We start from the raw sequence: 20,115 nt of genomic DNA, 5'->3' as shown, positions 1-20,115 counted from the left end.
GCCCTTTTTAAAAACTGGCATCACATTAGCTATCCTCCAGTCATTTGGTACAGAAGCTGATTGAAATGATAGGTTACAGACTACAGTTAGTAGTTCTGCAATTTCACATTTGAGTTCCTCCAGAACTGGTGGATGGTGATGGTGAATACCATCTGGTCCTGGTGCCTTATTACTGTTTAGTTTATCAATTTATTCCAAAGCCTTCTCTAATGACACCTCAATCTGGGACAATGCCACTGTCACCTAAAAAAATGGCTCAGGTTTGGGAAGCTTCCTCACATCGTCAACCGTGAAGACGGATGCAAAGAATGCATTTAGTTTCTCCGTAATGGACCTATTGTCCTCGAGTGCTCCTTTAGCATCTCAATCGTCCAGTGGCCCCACTGGTTGTTTAGCAGGCTTCCTACTTCTGATGTACTTAAAAAAAATTGCCATTACTTTTTGGGTCTTTGGCTAGTTGTACTTCAAATTCTTTTTTGGCCTTCCTAATTATATTTTTACACCTCATTTGCCAGAGTTTATACTCCTTTCTACTTTCCTCACTAGGATTTAACTTCCACTTTTTAAAGGATGCCTTTTTGCCTCTCACTGCTTTTTTTACTTTGTTGTTTAGCCATGGTGGCTCTTGTTTGGTTCTCTTACTATGTTTTTTTAATTTGGGGTATACATTTAAGTTGAGCCTCTATTACGGTGTCTTTAAAAAGTTTCCATGCAGCTTGCAGGGATTTTACTTTTGGTGCTGTACCTTTTAATTTCTGTTTAACTAACCTCATTTTTGTGTAGTTCCTCTTTCTGAAATTAAATGCTACAGTGCTGGGCCCCTGTGGTGTCTTCCCCCCCACAGGGATGTAAAATTTTATTATATTATGGTCACTATAACCAAGCGGTCCAGCTATATTCACCTCTTGGACCTGATGCTGTGCTCCACTTAGGATAAATCAAGAATTGCCTCGCCTCTTGTGGGTTCCAGGACTAGCTGCTCCAAGAAGCAGTCATTTCTCCTCTCGTTCACACTGACGTAAACTAGGAGTAACTGATTTTCACTGCCTCATCCCAATATCGTCATTTAGATCAGAATGGCAGGGAGTTTGATCCCCACTGTGCCCAGGAATCAAGGACCACCCAAGGCATAAGCATCAGGCCCCCTATATTTCCACTGGAGTGAGAGGAGAATCCAGGCTAATGGTCTGGAAACAGGTTTAGCTGCTACTGTGTTTCAACACGATTCTCTCACTCATTTCCTACCTCAGAATGGCCCAACTCTCTCTCTCTCTCAGACTCATTTTGCAGTTTGACTCAATACCACTCTGCATATTTTCTCAATTAGGGGAGAAAACAGGAATTTGCCACTTGTCTGCCTCTACTCTGTTGCCTGTCAGCATTCAGCAAATATTTCAATCATAGCTCTTTGCATGCTTCTAACCCCTGTCATTTAACCTTTGACCCCCCTAGTCTAATCCATTGGCCTTTCCCTTCCAATCTTTACAGCGGAGAACTGACTATAGAGCAGGCTGGGGGGAAGGTGGGAGAGCTGAGGGCAGCCTCCAGTATTTCAATATTTAGAGAGAAAACAAATTTGACCACACTCATCATAATTTAATTCGAGTCACAAGAGGCGGCTGGGATTCGCTTCCACGCTGAAAGATGATTAAGAAAAGTTAACACATTAAACAGGGAAGAAAGGCAGCTCTTGGCTCTCCTCAGTATGGCCTGCAGCATCTCCAGGCAGGTATCTAATTGTCTCTGGAGATTTCCTCTCCCCGTCCCTGCCACAACCACCTTCTCGCCATCTCGCATGTCATCAAGATTAGTAGCTAACAATTCTGCTGTCAAAAGCACGTGTGATGAAAATAATGCCCAGAGCGCAGTTTGTCAGTCTCAGGAGCTCCTGCTCAAGTTGCACAGCGCAAGGCGCATACGGCCCCCGGAGGCCTCGATTCCCCTGTCATTCGGCCCACCAAAAGCATCCAGAGTGGATTTCCGGAGGCCACATCCAGCTTCCCATTGTATGAGAAATAGCTGAGCCTTCAGTCATGTGGACATTTTAATTGTTAACATCGGTATATTGTTCCCTCTACTGTAGACAGTTTGCTGTCTGTTATCTGTCCTTCATATGTAATTAATTGTGCTCTCTCTTGCCTCATTAGAAATGAGCCCCATCCCCAACCAATCAAGTCACAGGTGGCATTATTTAGGTTAAATCATGTTTAAGTAACGTACGTAATAGTAGGTCACTTTTGCCTTTTGTCTAGGCTGAGTCTGTTGCTTGGCTTGTTTCTCAACATGCCAGACCAGGAAAGCCTCTAACACTGGCATCTCTCAAAGGGAAGCTTTCCCCAGGAACTGTCAATGCAGCATAAGGCAGTCCTGTGGGTTTGTTGTTTTTTTAAAAGAAGTTCTCTCTTCTGGTTCAGAGCAGAAGGTTCACGCAGTATATAAAAGAAGAAGGTGCCAAACTTTAATAAGACAGGCGTAAAAGTTAATGCAGCAGAGCAAAATCCTGCTAAGCGGATGTTAATTGTTGAGCAAGAAACAATGATAAGGGAAGACAGGTTGTTTTGTTTATTTTTTTTTATAAGCAGGTTGTTTTGTTTATTTTTTTCGAAGTGTATTCAGTGAAACCATTATTTCACCTCAACACGAACATGCACCCCCCCCCCAATTTCAACAGAGGTTTTGCTGTAGCTAGGATTGAAATCTGCAAGCTACAGTAGAACTGAAAGACTTCCATTTATTCAGATAAGAGACAGGTTTCAGAGTAGCAGCCGTGTTAGTCTGTATTCGCAAAAAGAAAAGGAGTACTTGTGGCACCTTAGAGACTAACAAATTTATTAGAGCATAAGCTTTCGTGAGCTACAGCTCACTTCATCGGATGCATCCGATGAAGTGAGCTGTAGCTCACGAAAGCTTATGCTCTAATAAATTTGTTAGTCTCTAAGGTGCCACAAGTACTCCTTTTCTTTCTGATAAGAGAGAATTTCTGAAGTGGGCTCCTGTGTATATTGGTTAAAAAATAATCAAGGAACTGGGTGGACAGATTCAAGCAACATAAAAACCAACATGAATCAGGATCTTAAACTCAAACCAAACCTAAACCAAAAGCTTTCTTTGAGAGTCGAATCATTTAGTTAGAATTTAAGACTCATTTACTCACAATCTCTGCACTTCCTGGGCCAAATCCCAAGGTTCTTATATAGATCAGACTCATGTAAAACCCCCAGTGATATCAACTAACTGAAGGTCTTGAGGATTCAGTTACCTACTGCCAGATCGGACCAACATTCTGACAGAGTGTGAATGGCTGAGCTCCTACCCGAATACAAGTAGGAAGCACTGGGAAACACATGAAAAAGCCTGTTCTCTTGAGATTTCCAGGCCAGCTTTAAAGAGATTTGGATCATTTGGATAAGCTTCAGGGGAATAATATAAACTTTTGCATATTTATCTAACCAAGATCATCTATCCTCTTTGGCTTTGGCCATCAGTTATGCAACTTGACTAGTCAACTGTTTTAACTAATTAGATCGAACCCAAGGTGCTATATGTTATGTAGGAAGATTCTGAAATGCTTTGGAGGGCTTCAGGGTGAAAAATGCTGGATACATTTTAAGTATTGTTAAATTGAACTAAATTACTGCTCATGAAAGTGTCATATTGACAGCCCCCAAAGATGAAGTTCTCTCTCTCCAGAACAATCTCAGCACAGATGATGTTGCAGCAAGATCCTTCCATACCACCTGAAACCAACAAATCTAAGCCCTCACATGGGAAGACCACCCTAGGGAACAACGCCGGTAGTTCTATCTCCATGCCCATCTAGTCCTTGACCTTTCACTGAAGTTGCTAAACAGGATACCAACTAGGATAGTGGTTTTGGGGGAAATCGAGCTAACTGAAGTCACTAGCACATATCACCATCAGGTACTGAACAGTAGTTATTAGTTTGTGTCTTTTACTCACTACTGACTTAGGCCAGATTCAAACCCCTGACCCACAAGTGGAAAGGTACTATTATAAAGGTTATCAAGATGGTCAGCTATTCATGTTCTTCTTATTACCACTTTCTTGTGTGTAAGAACAGCCATTAGCTTATCAAATGGCAGTTCTTGCCTCCCATCTCCACGCATTTCATCTTCATGATCAAGCAGAGGCATCTTTGGGAATAAATGTTCAATTAACCGCTTACAAAACTTTCCCATTTACCAGGCAGATGAGAATGAAATGTCCACAGCTGGTGAGCCAGGCTACATGGACTGCTTCACTCTGACACCATAAAAAAAGGAAGGGAGAAAGGCAGGAAGAAAGAAAAACATGCAAGAGTGGGGGGTGGGGAAGACAACAATCAGAGATGTTCAATGGGAATGTCCAAAAATAACACAAACAGGATCTCCCTGCCATCTGCTCCAATCCTCTCTGAATGGCTTTCAAAGGCAAAAGCCTGGCCAACCTCTGACAAACAAAGCACTGTGCATCAGTTTTAATGGAATCCCAATGCTGTATCCCCCTTTCCCTTACACACACACCTTCCATACCCTTCCCGTTGCCAAATAAATGACAGTATGCAAAGGAATTTGCTTCGGTTTGGAGGCTGAACAAACAGGGAATAATTTGCAAGTGCTCCCATATGTCTCTGCTTCTCTGCTTACAATGGACACGAATAAGATTTGCCATAGCTAATTCATTCTTCACACCAATACCCTATTCTCCATCTTTCAAAAAAAAATCAAATTCTTCTTCTATCCACACATGTCGTTTTTGCTTTACTTCCACACAGTAGAAGCACAAGTGCTTCAACAACAAAGCCCACCCATCACAAAACAGAATTTCAACTTAGTTTAGACTCCAAACTTAGGTTTAATAATTGGTTTTACTGACGCTAAAGGGACTGAAAAGCTTTCATATTTATTCTTTTGATTTTTTAATTCCAGTAAAATGACAGCAGGGGGAGATAAAGGATGAGGATTTGGTGGTAAGGGAGAACTGCAATTCAAACCCCAAAGCATTGCATTAGTGCATGTAAACCAGAAAGTGAAATTGACTCAATACAAAGGAAAATGACAGCCGGGTGTTTTACATTGTCCTGCAAAGCAAACAACACCTAGAAACGGTGAACAAATAACACAATGTTTAAACTTGCATAATGACAGGTTTCAGAGTAGCAGCCATGTTAGTCTATATTCGCAAAAAGAAAAGGAGTACTTGTGGCACCTTAGAGACTAACACATTTATTTCAGCATAAGCTTTCGTGAGCTACAGCTCACTTCATCGGATGCATTCGGTGGAAATTTTATGCTGAAATAAATTTATTAGTCTCTAAGGTGCCACAAGTACTCCTTTTCTTTTTGCGAATGTTTAAACTGTGATTGAATGTAATTGATGGGGATTTTACTAATCCAAGCAGATACTAGATATAGTACAATATGCTTGGTCACCTATAAATACATAAGTAGGTACAAAGGGGATGGGAGCCACAGAACTAGAATTTTTATTTTTGACAAATCAATAGAAAAACATTTAACTTTTTTTTTCTTTTTCACTGAGTTGTTTTTAAACCGCCATAAGCACATTGCTATCAGAGATGATGAAACCCTTTTTGAAATCTGACGACTAAATGACTTGAACAAACAAACGATCTCCCCTCTTTTCTTTCTCCCTCCCCCATTCCCAGCGAGTCTACTTCTTGCCCCTCCCGCACCCACGCACAAATGGCCTACTCATCAGAAAGGGGAATGCGTAAAGAAGGGCCAACAATTATTCCTCTATATGAACAAGAGAATCATGGTGGAGGAGCAATGGGGGTGGCTGGGCGGGGAATAAGGACTCCGCTTCCCAGAAAGAAGAGCGAGATTGCGAGGAATCTAGCACAGGAGTTAATTTTCAAGACCTCACAATTGGGAGCAAAGGTCGCACATAATCCAAAGGAAGATATTTAGTCATCCGGAAGGTCAACACTTCACAGAGTCTGGCAGCAGCTGGACCCTCAAGCCAGCAGCCCCATGCCCACTACCGAGCCACCTGTAAAGCCAGCCATGAGGCCACTTAAAAGCGCAGCATCAGCAAAAGGTCTAAAGAGGCCAGGGCTGCTGGGAAAGATGTGTGACATACCAAAAAGCTAAAGAATGGATTGTGTTCCACAACTCCACCCCCAACATACACATGCCCTGTCCAAATCCTCATGGGTTGTGTTTGTCTAGGTCCCCCACTGAGCGCAGCCATAATGAGGAATACCTGACAATCCCGGTCACTAGTGTTCTGCCTCTCACTGTCCCTTTTATAACACTGGGCTTGAGAAAACATCCTCTCCATTCCACTCTGCTCATCTTTCACACAACAGTACCCTTTGCCAATGTCACTCTGCCCCCTGCCCAGGAAACCACCCTCCTCCACAAAGCAAAAAACCCGCCTGTCTGCAGCTGGGGGTGGTGCCGCTTAAACGTCCTTATTCCCCTTGACCTCAGGGCAGCCTTTGACTCCGTGCACCTTCCTACCTTCATGGACCTGCCTTCTCAGCAATATAGGGAAGGAAGCTTGGGCCTGTGGTTAAGACACTCGACAGGGACTCAGGATACGTGGCTTTCGTTTCCAGCTCTGTCACGGAGTCAGATCACCTCATCTCTTTGTGCCTGTAAAGTGGGGATAACAACACTTCCCTACCTCCCAGGGGTGTTGGAAGGATTCATTCTTTAATGGTGCTGAAATACTACAGTGATTTTGGGGTGGGGAGGGAGCCACATAACAGTAAGTAGACTGGACCAGAACAGGCAACTCTTGTACCTCTTCCTGTTCTGCTTTTTCCTCCCATCTAACGGCTCTCTCCCTGTCTCTGGGGGCATTCCCTCTTTTGCACCTATCTGGAGAAAGCAAAAGGAGCTGCCTAAAACACAAGTCTGTCCTCTCCTTTTCCATTCTCAACTCAGACCTCCCTTTGAATCCCCTGTACATAACCTTGGTGTTATTCTCGACCATTAACTTTCATTCCCTGACCGTGTCTCTGATGAGGCTATGTCTACACTTAAACTGCTCCAAAGGCACAGCTCCAGCACTGCAGCTGCCATGCTGTAACCCTTCAGTGTAGACACTCACTCCAGCCATGGGAAGGATTCTCCCATTACTGTGGTTACTCCACCTTCCCAAGAGGCAGTAGCTAGGTTGACAGAAGAATTCTTCCATTGACTGAGCGCTCTCTACACCAGGCGTTAGGTCAGTTTAATGATGTCGCTTGGGGTGTGAATTTTTCACACCTTTGAGGGACATAGCTAGGTTGACCTAATGTTTTAGTATAGACCTGGCCGTAGTCCCACAGATCTTCCTATCAGCACGTCCGCCATGCAACGCACGGACCTCTCTGCCTCCAGCAATGCTGTGAATTTCCCAGAGCTCCCGGATCTGCAGACTGTGCACAGTGCAGCTGCCTGCCTTCTCGCCTAAACAAAGAAGAACTCCACTCACTCCTCATCCACTTCAAGATCAATATCAAAACTTCCTTCCTTGCTTTGAAAGCCTTCCATCGATGTATTGCAGTCTACTCCAGGCACCTGTGTCTTTCTAACTCCTTTCTCATGCCCATCCAAACACTAGATTCCTTTTGGCATAAGCTTTGGCACTGTCTGTGCAAGAGCCTTCTCCCTTGCCGCTCCCACCCTCTGAAAGGGCCTTCCTGTATCTTGCTGCCTCATTCACTATCTAATCTATCTATCTATTTTCATATCCTATTTAACAGCCCATATCTGTACAGTGCCATCGCTTTTCTGACCCATGCCCCCTCGCTCTTTTCATTCAGTAATTTAGCTAATTGTAACTATATTATTTAACTCTGTGATGCAAACTGTACTGTATATAATGGGTGTGAACTGCTATTAGCTATCTGGTCAGAGATGCTCATTGTTCTTAGAAGACATAGTGCCTAAAATGTGTCAGTACCCAAAATAACACAGCGAGGACTTTCATCAGCCAATAGGGCTTCAGAAGAGTGGAATGGGGGTTGTGAGGAGTATGTGGAGAGGGATTACTTTTCTACTTTTTCTCCCCAGGGATTAACACATGGGTTTTAAACAAGAGGACTCCCTTCCCCAGCTGACAGCAGCAGCTGCAGCTTCAGACTTGCTCACACAGTGGCAGGGAATCGAATCAAAGAGAAAAGAAGAAAGAGGACAACCTTTCCTTGGGGAGTAGGAAACACAATACGAGCCCTTCTGAAACCCCTGCAAATACGAGCTTGATTTTAGTTTTTCTTTGGGAACAAAGGGAAATTGGTATTTTTCAAAATTCTTCTGAAAGCCAGAGCAGCAGATGGTTCATTCCATACATGGAGAAAGAAAGAAAAAAAAAGCAGAAAAAAACAACACCCTGCCAGGATACAGATCAGTGAAGATGGGCACAGTGGAATGGCCTCTGACCCAGGGATTTCACAAAGAGTTATGAAACCATGTGGACAAGATGCACTGTGTTGTCTGGTACATATGCAGCTGCTATTTACCATGATAACATCTTGGGCTTTATTAAAACAGAACAGGAGAAAGAAGAGAGAACTAGGTAGCTTTTCCCTCTCATCTGTTTAGCAGCTCACAACAACCCTGTGCCATAATGTAATGTTTTAGCAGGGAGAAGTAAAGAAATTCTCCAGCTGAATTGACAGCATCACAAGGAACAATTATTTTTTTTTGCACCGCCACAATTTGGACATTAATCAGCATCTGCCCCACTTTCATGGAGTTTTCGCTGACACAAAAAGATGTGACTTTTTCTTTTGATTCTGGATGAGTCATTTTGTAAACTGAAACAAGATGAATCAAGAGCTTTTATGCTGGCTGCAAATACACATTAGCAAGTGACTTGCTGTAGAGAAACCCAGGTAGTGCAGAGCTTTAGAACCGCTAAGGGTGAGTTGTTAGGGTTCACACTCCAGCACCCAAACCCCTCAGTCTAAGCCTTTGAGCTTCCCCATCCCCACTCTTTTTACATCCTTTCTGAGAGATTGACGCTCCTCCAATTGAAGTCAATGGCAAAATTCCCATTGATCTCTATGTTATAAGACTTCATGCTGCAGCCATCTATGCCTCCCGTGTGACAATAATTACTGGAGTCAGTGAACATTGATCCCCGTCAAGTCCAGTAAGGAAGAGAAATGGATCCATCCAGAGCACATTAATAACGTTCCGTGAATCTACAAGGGAAGGAACACAGAGCAGTAATATGAGGTGCTCCTCTACCACAGGACAGGTGTAGAACATGCTGAGGCTCCTCCCACTGAAGTCAATGGCAAAACACCCCTTGATTTCAGTGGGTGCACGTTAGGACCCATCACTCCCAGAGAGCTAATAGCTGCTTTTGCCAGCCCCAGGAGCCGATCACCTGAACTCAGGTCCCTCGCATCATGCTGTCACCAATTCTCATTGTTCTCCAGATCAACAGATTGGAACCCCTTTTTTAAAAATCAAGCCAGGCACAAGGGAATATAATTATGAATAGTCGGATGAAATTAAGATAGGAAGAAAAATGAGGCTGAATAATTGAGGGGGGGAGAAAGAGGGGGAGTGATGGGTGGGTTCTTTCTAATGATTAAATCTATTACGTAGAATACTCTCCCAACGAGAGTGATGGAAGCTCTGTTGAGAGAGTTATTTAAAACTGTACTCAACTATATAGATTTTCCTCTATAGATTACCATACAGATCTCCTGCAATGGCAGAAGAGGGGCCAGATGAACTCATCAGTTATTTTCATATAACTTCTTTGACTGTGGTTCTAAGAAGTAAAATGTCTCCCTTCTTTGGCTGGTGTTTGTTGTAGCCTTACAATAATTGTCTCATCAGGGAAAAGCCCCAGGTAATCTATGCTCTGCAACCTGTTTGGGTCAAGAGACCCACCACAGGAAAAGTCCGTCCAGCTGGAGGCAGGAGGATTTCTGGATGCAAGGCTAAGCGATGATCAGAGGTCACTCACAGCTTTTCCCCAAGGGAACGTCACGACCCTGTTTTGCTTAGCCCTAGTGGGCAGCTTCCAACAAAGAATGTACCAGGAGATAAGGCACGTCCGACAATACAAGTCCCTCTGAGAAACTGTCATGCTCGCCCAGCACAAAAGGACTATTTTGTCATATACAGTGAAATCAAATTTACTGAGAGAAAAGCCATTTAATAAGCTGCCTATCAAGGTAGATTCTACCTTGAAGGAGCAAAGAAGCAATTTCCCTCTGTATACTGGCGTGGACAACTAGCTAATTGCATTACAGGAGTGTTGTCTTTTCCTGAAGCTTCAGGTACTGGCTGATGGTGAGAGATGGGAACCAACATGGTGTGGACCAATGGTCTGATCTGTGGTGTCATAGTCCATGCTCCACTGCTCAGACCTGAACCTCCAGAAAGAAAACAGAGTAGTCAACAAGAGCAGATAGGCCACTTCCTTTGACATTGCCACCCTAGGACCACATTCAATCAGATACCACTGGGCGAGTGAAGATTACATGCCAACTCCCGAAAGGACAATACTCATCTTTTCATCTGTGTGGATCAGGAGTGACTCACAGAATCATCACACCCACACCCAATGCTGAGGCAGGTGTTTGTCTAATCCTTCCAGGACAGGGTTTCCACAACCTCCCAAGGTAACCTGTTCCAGTGCTTAACTATGCTTACAGTTAGGAAAACACTCTAATATTTAATCTAAATATACTCTGCTGCAAACGAAGCCAATTACTTCTTCTTCTCCTACCCTTGGTGGGCATTTATAGATTCCAAGGCCAGAAGGGACCATTGTGATCATCTAGTCTGACCTCCTGTATACCACAGGCCGTAGAACTTCTCTGAATTAATTCCTAGAGCAGATCTTTTAGAAAAACAGCCAATTTTGGTTTAAAAATTGTTTGTGATGGAGAATCCACCACGAGCTTTGGTCAGTTGTTCCGATGATAAGTTACATTAACAATTTACACCTTATTTCCAATCTAAATTTTGTCTAGCTTCAACTTCCAGCCTTTGGATCATGTTATATGTTTGTCTGCTAGACTGAAGAGCCTGTTACTGAATATTTGTTGTCTATGTAGATACTTATAGATTGTAATCAAGTTACCCCTTGACCTTCTCTTTGTTAAGCTAAATAGATTGAGCTGTTTGAGTCTATCACCATAAGGGATATTTTCTAATCCTTTAATCATTCTTGTGGCTCTTCTCTGAACCCTCTCCAATTTAGCAACATGTACACGGTGAACAATTGAGCACTATCCTCTTTATAACAACCTTTTACGTATTTGAAGATTTATGTCCCCCTCAGCTGAAATCAGTGGCACTGCAATGATATAAAGCTAGGACAATGGGAGAATAAAGCCCTTAAACATCTCAAGGAACTTCCCACGATGACTGAAGAGTCTGAGAAGAGGATGAGAGTGTGTATTTCTTGTTTGCTATTAATAATAGACTCAAAGATTTAAGGCCGGACGGTTCCATTCTGATCACCTAGTCCAACTGGCAGCATGCAGCAACCTCACCCATCATTTCTGAATCAACCCCATCAATCCTCTTTGAGCTACAGCCTCTTTTTAAGCAACAGATTGGCATGCCCAGCCAACGTTTCCAAAAGAAATTAGCGATTTGAGGGTGGCCACCGTGCAGCATCTTTAAAGGGGACCTGTTTTCAGAAACGTTGTGGGCCCACCTCCTAAAAATAAGGCCTCTTTAAGGGAGGGGTCTCAAATTTGGTACCCCCAAAATTGAAGCAGCCCAAATCAGTAGTCACTTCTAAAATGTTGGGTATGGATTTTATTATGAATTTCCTCCCCTCCCCCATCACATTTCTTACATGTAACTTTCACATATGACTTGGATTTGTCAATATGTCAGAAAATTATAGACCTGCTATATCGCTCACAATGGCCACAGGCTGCATTCATAAAGGACAAAAGACTCTGGATGTGGAGGGGCCCAGAAGCACTGCTGGAGTTGCAGGCCTGTCTGTGCTTCCATAATAAACATCTGTTTTCAGAGGTCTTGTAACACCCAGCCATAAAAACTTGCTCCAGGCTAAAGCTCACAAGACAAGATCTCAACCGAGAAGTATTTTTAAATCTTTTTTCTTTAAATACCACGGGGGCGGGGGGGAGGGGGTGCAGAAGAATGAAAACTATAAAACAAGCACTGAATGCCTGACTAGGACACCCACAAGCGAAAAGTAGTTCAGAGGAAAGGCAAAAAGCTGCTTTACCTAGGTCAGGGGTCTCAAACATGTGGCCTGAGTTATTTGCTGTGGCCTGCCAAGCTCCCCATGGCCCCTTCCCACTCCCACCCTAAGTTATTGCCTGTGGCCGCCAAGCTCCTCTCACCCGCTGCCCCACCCCCACCCCCAGTGCGCCACGTCCCCGCTCCTCTGCCTACCTCCAGGCACTTCCCGCTGCCAAACAGCTGTTTGGCAGCGCTTAGGGCTTTCCAGGAGGGAGGGGGAGAAGCGGGGAGCCGCATGCTCAGGGGAGGAGGCGGAGAAGAGGCGGGGCAGGGGCGGGGATTTGGGGAAGGGGTTGGAATGGGGCAGGGAAGGGGCAGAGTTGGGGGTGGGGACTTTGGGGAAGGGGTTGGAATGGGGGCAGGGATGGGGTGGGAGGAGGTCGGGCCTCATGGAAGGGTTAAGTGGGGGCAGGGCCAGGGGCAACGGGTGGACGGGTGTCAGTGATGCGGCCTTCTGGCCAATGTACTAGTCCTCATGTGGACCTCCTGATGATTTGAGTTTGAGATCCCTGACCTAGCTTGTTCCTCCTCTCCATTGCACAGGCCTGATCTCTTACCTACCAATCTGTGGCAAACACATAAAGCTAGTAGGCTCTGCTCTCAAAGATCGATGATCTTGTGGTTAAGGAATTGGGCTGGGGTGAAGGAGGGCTAGGTTCAACCCCTGGGTCTGTCACAGGTTTATTGCGTGACCTTGGTCAAGTCACTGAAATAGATCTGTGCCTCAATTTCTGCTTCTGTACAATGAGGTTAACACTATTTCCTTTCTCCCGCCCTTTTTTCTAGTTAGGCAGTAAGCTTGGCAGGGTAGAATAGGAGCTGTTTCTTACTCTGTGATTGCACAGGGCCTAGCATAACGGGCCCCAATATTAGTTGGGGCCTTTAGGGTACATCTACACAGCCTGTGGCTGTGAGCCTCGCTGCCTGGCTCAAAAGAGCTGGGTTAGCAGGGCTTTCACTACCAAGCTGAAAATAGCCGTGTAGACATTATGGCTCAGGCTGGAGCTTGGGCTCTGACACTTAGGGAAGAGGTGGGCTTCAGAGACTGAGCCACATCTTCAAAGCGCTGTCCACACAGCTCTCTTTAGTGAGCTAGAGTCCTACTTGCCTGAGTCTGCCGTGGCCTCCAAAACGCTGTGTCGACATACCTTTTAGGCACTGCCCTAATACAAATAATAATGCTTTTTGTTTCTAGTTGGGCCCTGTCAGATTCCCACTCACCCTGGATGCCTCACATTAACTGAACATAGCAGAGGATTTAAATGTCAATAGAAGCTAGAGATAACGTTTCCGATACTGAGATGACAGAGTCAGACTCCACAGTCTGGCAAGAAAGGGAAAACACAGTAATTTCAGCCAGTATTTGAGGGTCACTTATCAAACTGACTCCTTTTAAGCATCCAAAGTGGGAAGAGTATAAACAGATATTTTTAAATAACTACAGAGCTTTGATTGTTTATCGGGGGTATTTTCCTTAGATGAAGGTAAAGCTCAGAAGACAACTCCTAAATAGAAAAGGAGTACTTGTGGCACCTTAGAGACTAACCACTAATGCTTTCCACCAAATGCATCCGATGAAGTGAGCTGTAGCTCACGAAAGCTTATGCTCAAATAAACTTGTTAGTCTCTAAGGTGCCACAAGTACTCCTTTTATTTTTGCGAATACAGACTAACACGGCTGCTACTCTAACTCCTAAATAGGCATTTATATGAGGGAAGTAAACAAAAGTCTGCTGGAGCAACTGCTCTCTATGTCTTCTTGGTGAAACCCCAGCACCGTTATATCGCACAGGGCATGTTCTATGCGCCAAGAGAGCCCAAGCAGTTTCCTTGACTATACCATTGAATGTGCACAAGTCTCTGAGTGTGAGGGAGAAGAGGCTGTGTGTGCACTAACGTGCGTGAGAGGCTACACTACAAGCACTACAGTGGTGCAGTGGTGGAAGGGGTTTTTTTGTCGCTTTAGTAAACCCACCCCTTTGAGAGGCAGAAGAATTCTTCCGTCAACCTAGCAGTGTCTCTACCAGGCCTTAGGTCAGCTTAACTACATCTCTCGGGAGGAGGGGGGTGATTTTTCACATCCCTGAGCGACACGCTAGGGTCAATCTACCTTTGAGGTGTAGACCAGGCCTGAGTGAGACTGGGTGTGAGACTGAACAGGAGGGCAAGTGTGAGTGTAGGAGGGGCTGAAAGTGAGTCTGAATGTGTGTGTCAATGTAAGTGAGAGGTACATGTAAATATGAGCTATGTAAATGTAAATCTGTGCATTTGAAGGTGTCCATGCAAAGAGGTGGGGGGCCAGGTTTGCACATGAGAGAGAGAGACACTGGAGGTTTGTCTCAAGGAGTTTGAGTGAACGTGTATAAATTGGAGGATGGGCGGGGGGCTGGGTTTGAGACCGTGAAAATGTGTGAAGGAGAAGGGGGTGGAAAGGAAGCTCAGCTCCATATAGTGAAGCAGGACTGGTCGCTTTCACTTTGTTTATAGATAATTTCACTTTCTGGTTTTTTTCATCCTCAAGATCAAGGGCCCATAAGAGTCTCCTTCGTGCCATGATTCCTTAGCTGTGCCCAGCATCCGGTGGGGGCAGCTGAAAATCTAGCCTTACCATTCTGGGCCTGTAGCATTTCAGACCCACTTTGAACTGGTGTAAATGACAATACGAGGCAGTGGAGAATTAGGCCTTTGAGTTCAAATTATTTGACTCTGCCCCTTTAAATTTGCCCTTAATTTTGGAGTTTGGATCAATACCCTTTTCATGCACTCACCCCCACTCCTCCTCCAATCATTTGCTCTTTAAAGGTATGGACCTGGAGGTGGCCATCTATCCATCAAAAAAAAAAAAAAAAAGAAGGGAGAAAACGACAGGGAGGGAGGGGGAGAAGGAGAAGTCCTTTATATAATTGCACCTTTAAAAAAAATCACAACCTTCCTGGAGGAGAAGGGCTTATGCCAACTACATTGAAGTTCAAATCCCAAAGGGCGATGATCATACACACAAGGGGATCCCGAAATGATATGCCTTTTTCAAAGAGAAACAAATTTGCCCTGTGAGCAATTTGAGGATCCTGCATGCAAATCAGAAGGGAATAGAATACAGCACAGGGGTAATTTGACAGGAGAGAGATACTATAGAGGCACATGAGAACCTGCAGGGAAAGGGAAATGTGCAGGCCACGAGCCAAGAGGGAAAGGGGAAATGTGCATGATGTGCATGCTGCTCCAAAGGGAAAAGGATATGAACAAGGGAATCCTCAGGGAGAGAGACAGGAGCACATAGGAATTCAAGGAGAAAGTGCCAGCGTGGGGGGTATACAAAGAGAAAGGAAAGCAAGTGAATGGAAATTCAGGAGAATGGGGTGCTTGATAGGAACTTCTTGATAAAGACAGGTTTCAGAGTAGCAGCCGTGTTAGTCTGTATCTGCAAAAAGAAAAGGAGGACTTGTGGCACATTAGAGACCTTTGTTAGTCTCTAAGGTGCCACAAGTACTCCTTTTCTTTTTTGATAAAGACAGCTGCTCTTGATTTAAAATGAAGGTGTATATATATATATATATATGTGAGAGAATCCAGGAGGAGAGCTTCCTATGAATGCACACAAGAAAACTTTACTTCCACTGCTTATATCTCACTGATAAATTTAGTCATCCTTCCTAAGCGTAGAAAAAAGGAGTTTTCATGCCCTGAGGCAGTGAATTATGCATGTGAGGGGAACTTGAATGAAAGTTTGGCACACTAAGTAACACAACAACAACAAAATCCAGTGTTTACAGCAATAGGAAAATACAGAGGGCAGCAAACGAAGGGAAAACACAGAACTACTTCTCATCTGGGGCTTGTTAAACCCTGCGAGACAGGCCTGGAATGTTGATGGATTGCTTCTTAGCATGTGGTACCATGCTTTTAGTGCCCATCAAAGCTGACAGTTTGTTTGCCCACTTCCAAAGGGACATGCACTAGTATTGAGTAAAAGATGCAGACTTGTGATGGCCCCGCTGCACGTGTGGAAATAACGGCATGTGCAGCAAATTCGGTGCTTGCAAGGTAGTGGAGTTGTGGCCTATGTTGTGTTTTCTTAATCAGACTATACCTTAGAGTCACAAGTGGGCTGAGACCCATCTCCCTCTCAAAGGGTCTGTGACAGTCATCCTGTGGCTAGTCCTTTTAAAGGGAGATCGTTCTCAGCCACCTGTGACAGTTAGGAAGCCCTCTGCAGATACAGAACAGTGGATGTTGTAAACACCGATGGTCCAGCCCACTCCAACCCAGCGCGGAGAACAGCTGAAATACTACTGAGCATTTACAGAGCAATATTACAAATTGCTGTACAAATACTAACCAAAATGGAATCTGTCTTTACAGGAGCCCCGCAAAATGGGCAAGCAACTACCATCAGCCTCCTTTTCCAGAGGGGGAAACTAAGGCAAAAAACTTGGCAGAGCTAGGACCAAAAGCCAGAAATTCCTGGATTACAGCCTAAGTCTCAAACCATTAGGCCAAGGATTTGCAAATTCTTTTTCATAATGGGGACCACACCCAATAAAATCGTCTCCTGGATTCCCTCCACTCTCATTCATGATCACACAACATCCCCGGGGCAACTGCTGTGATTGTTCACATGGAAAAGCAACAAGAGGAAAGTAGTTAGAATATGTCTAGCTTCTTTTAATGTAATGTAGTTGCTGGAAACAAAGACTGGAGAACTCCTCTCCCTCCCCCGGTGAACAGACAGCTCTCCACAGACTCCATTCCAACAAGCACCACCAGTTGTCCATGGACCACAGTCTGAGAACTGATGCATTAGCCCATACTGCCTTATAAACAGAAGAACACTATACGACTAAGAAATAGGCATAACTCCCTCCCTAAGTGGCCACTAAATAGACACTATCGCCCCAGTTCGCAGCCCTTTTGCATTACTGGCATCACCACTCCTTTGTGTACCCACACGCTGTTACTTAAATTGCTTCCATGTTTTCATTACTTGCCCTCTGTGCTATGTGTATTGAAACTCCTGCGAGCATGCTGAAGAGGTATTTGTAAGCACTGGGGACTAACTGTAGCTGTGGTTTAAATTATTATGCAACAAACCTAAGTGATTTTTCAAGTCCTAATAGAGTTAGCTCCTCCTTGGGGGGAAAAATAAATTTGAGCACTAGTCCTCTAGGTGTAAAACATCCATTTACACATCTGTTGTTCACATTAAGGGCAATGGATAACCTTAGAAGGGTTTGATTTTTATTGGTAGATATAGATACATGCCAATTATACCATATACGTACAAACCAACAAAAAAAAATGTCCATCAATAATAAATGAAATGCACAGATAGACAAAGTAAGGCAAATGCTGTTTGAGAACTTAGTAGAGTGCTGCCTTAAACGGTTTAGAATGTGTTGTAATGTCGGCGTTAAATAATTCCCGCCAACTGTGAACATTTCAGTAGATCAAAATGGAAAAAAATGCTGAAAAATAAACACTGATATTACCCGTCAAAATTATAAAAATTGAATTCCACCAAGCCTAGCTATGTACAGCCCTTGATCCACTGACATGCCTCACTTGGAGTTCAAAGCAGTGTGTAGCCCTGCATACGGAACTGGGTGGTCACTGGAATAGTGTCACTGCTCTCAATCCCAAGGGAAAACAATAAAGTGGGCTAACATCTCCACTGAGTCCAATGGAGTTATGCCTGCAGAAAATTTGGCCCACAGACTTCACTGTATTGTTCCTGATTGCTACTGTTCTCCCAGTTGGTGATCTCTTGAGTTTGCTTTTGCTAAAGCAACAAGAGATGAAGCCAGTATAACTGTGTAGGAATAAATACCACTAAAGGACCACAGATCCCTGGCTGGTTTAAATAGTACAGTCCCTTTCTCATACATAAACAAAGCTGGCAGTACTTCTGTAAGCCAATGCAAAAACTCCCTATATGAGATGCATACTCCTCTACATGGAAAAAAACCCACCGAAGGGCAAGAAAGCCTCAGCTCCGGTTCAAGTCAAGTTTCAACTTGCAGTTTCCTCCTAACCTCAAATTAACTGGATCTTCACAAAAAAACCTGTGTAACTCTCATGATGCGCACATCAGCCGTTCAGCAACCACATGATTTTACCACTGCACCCTTTGACCTCCCTTCTCCTTACCTGTCCCCGGCAAGGTCTGTCAACATCTCCTGTTACAATTTTCCTTCATTTAGGACCTGATTCTGCAAACTGGATGGTGAGCAGCACTTACTCACGTGAGTAATCCTATTGGCCTCAGGGTTTCAAGATCAAGCCCTGTAGACTGCTAGCTCTTCTGGGGCAGGGACATTTGGCTGTGAAAATCATCAAAGCTACCGCATTGTCCTCCTTTAAATCCCTCTCCACACTTCTTCTTTGTGGAAACTCCAACTGGACAACACTTAGGCAGCCGGTGCACTGTAAGCCCCATTTATTATGCTAATTGTAATCACCTCACCCTTACCTGGTGCTCCCTGTCTGTGGATTGAATCCACCAGTTGTCTCTTGCCATATATTTAAGATTACCCCGGCCCCAAAGAGCTTACAGTCTTTTTGTAATATGGGTGTGCAGTGCCTAGCACAAGGGGACCCTCATCCCTGATGGAAGCGTCTATGTGCTACAGAAATGCTTGGTTTCAGAGTAGCAGCCGTGTTAGTCTGTATTCGCAAAAAGAAAAGGAGTACTTGTGGCACCTTAGAGACTAACAAATTTATTAGAGCATAAGCTTTTGTGAGCTACAGCTCACTAAATGCTTGGTGTCACGGACTTAAAAGTTACGTACTCTGACCACACACCAGCGCAAAGCTGCTGAGATCCGTATCTTTGAATTTCCTGACTTTTGCGTAAGTCAAATCTCATCTTTAATGTTGCAGTGCTGTAGGCATTTTGCATGTCACTTCCACAACTCTTGTTTGTTGACTTTAAAAATAACCAACAACCACTTTAATTGGATGGCCATGCAGGCAACTAAACACACTGTGATGCTAGTTCCTTTAATTTGACCCTGATTTCCAATAACAGCCCTGGAAGTTCTCCTTGATCCATATACATAACTATAGTCAATGTGTGTTCTTATCAGTATGGTTCCACAATCATATGAGTTTGTTTGGACACAGTCATTAACAGCCAGATTGTGGTACTGTTATTAATGTTGGATTCTATTTCACACAACAAGCACTTCCATTGAAATCAACAGGACTGCTTGTGGAGTAGGTTGTTACTCAGTGTGAGTAAGGATATTAGTATCTGGGCCTATGCATTTATTTACTTTAGTGGATATCCAGATATCTGGAAATCCACATCATAGTGGATAAATGGCCCAAAGAAATCCCTTCACTGAGTTAAAAGTAATGTATTCCACCCACATGCAGTATGTTATTCACATTGATTCAGAGAAAAATTCTCCTTGCTTTCCGTCTTCATGAGTTCACACTCCTTAAGATTCACTTTGGCTAAACCAACACAGGATCATGCATTTTCACCCAATGTAAAGAATAAGAAATCTCAGCCCAAAGAGTATTTCAAGACTATGATAAGCACCTGGAAGAAAATGGGACTAATAGTGGAGGTATCTTCTCAATGATAACTTTAGTGTCACCAGCACAATGCTGTAATCAAGAGCAATGGAGCCATTAGCCCCATATATAGGTACGAGCGCGTTTATTCTCTGCACACATACCTGTGTTCAACGATGCAATTTAAAGCTTACAAAACAAAGAGATTGAGCAGTTATGCTCAGACACATAGCAGTTAGAAATGGGGGACATCGTTTATCAGTCATTTAATTAATAATCTTAATTCTCAACTACATACAAAACAGAAAAGGCCTATGAAGGTCAGAGAACTTTTGACCTCCTCTGCACTGGCTATGATAAAGGACAATTCAAGATCATCTTC

General features: G+C 43.9%; 1 protein-coding gene across 2 annotated transcripts in view; it reads right to left on the bottom strand.

Annotated features, from left to right (window-relative positions):
* The window catches only part of SETBP1 (SET binding protein 1), a 316,119-nt gene that overhangs the window by 276,303 nt on the left and 19,701 nt on the right, over positions 1-20,115 (bottom strand). The gene's annotated exons all lie outside the window — the stretch shown is intronic.

The sequence above is a fragment of the Dermochelys coriacea genome, chromosome 5 (assembly GCF_009764565.3).
Source record: "Dermochelys coriacea isolate rDerCor1 chromosome 5, rDerCor1.pri.v4, whole genome shotgun sequence".
NCBI classification, from domain to species: Eukaryota; Metazoa; Chordata; order Testudines; family Dermochelyidae; genus Dermochelys; species Dermochelys coriacea.
Note: the sequence above shows the minus strand (reverse complement) of the source record. Positions and strands in the feature narration are given on the sequence as shown.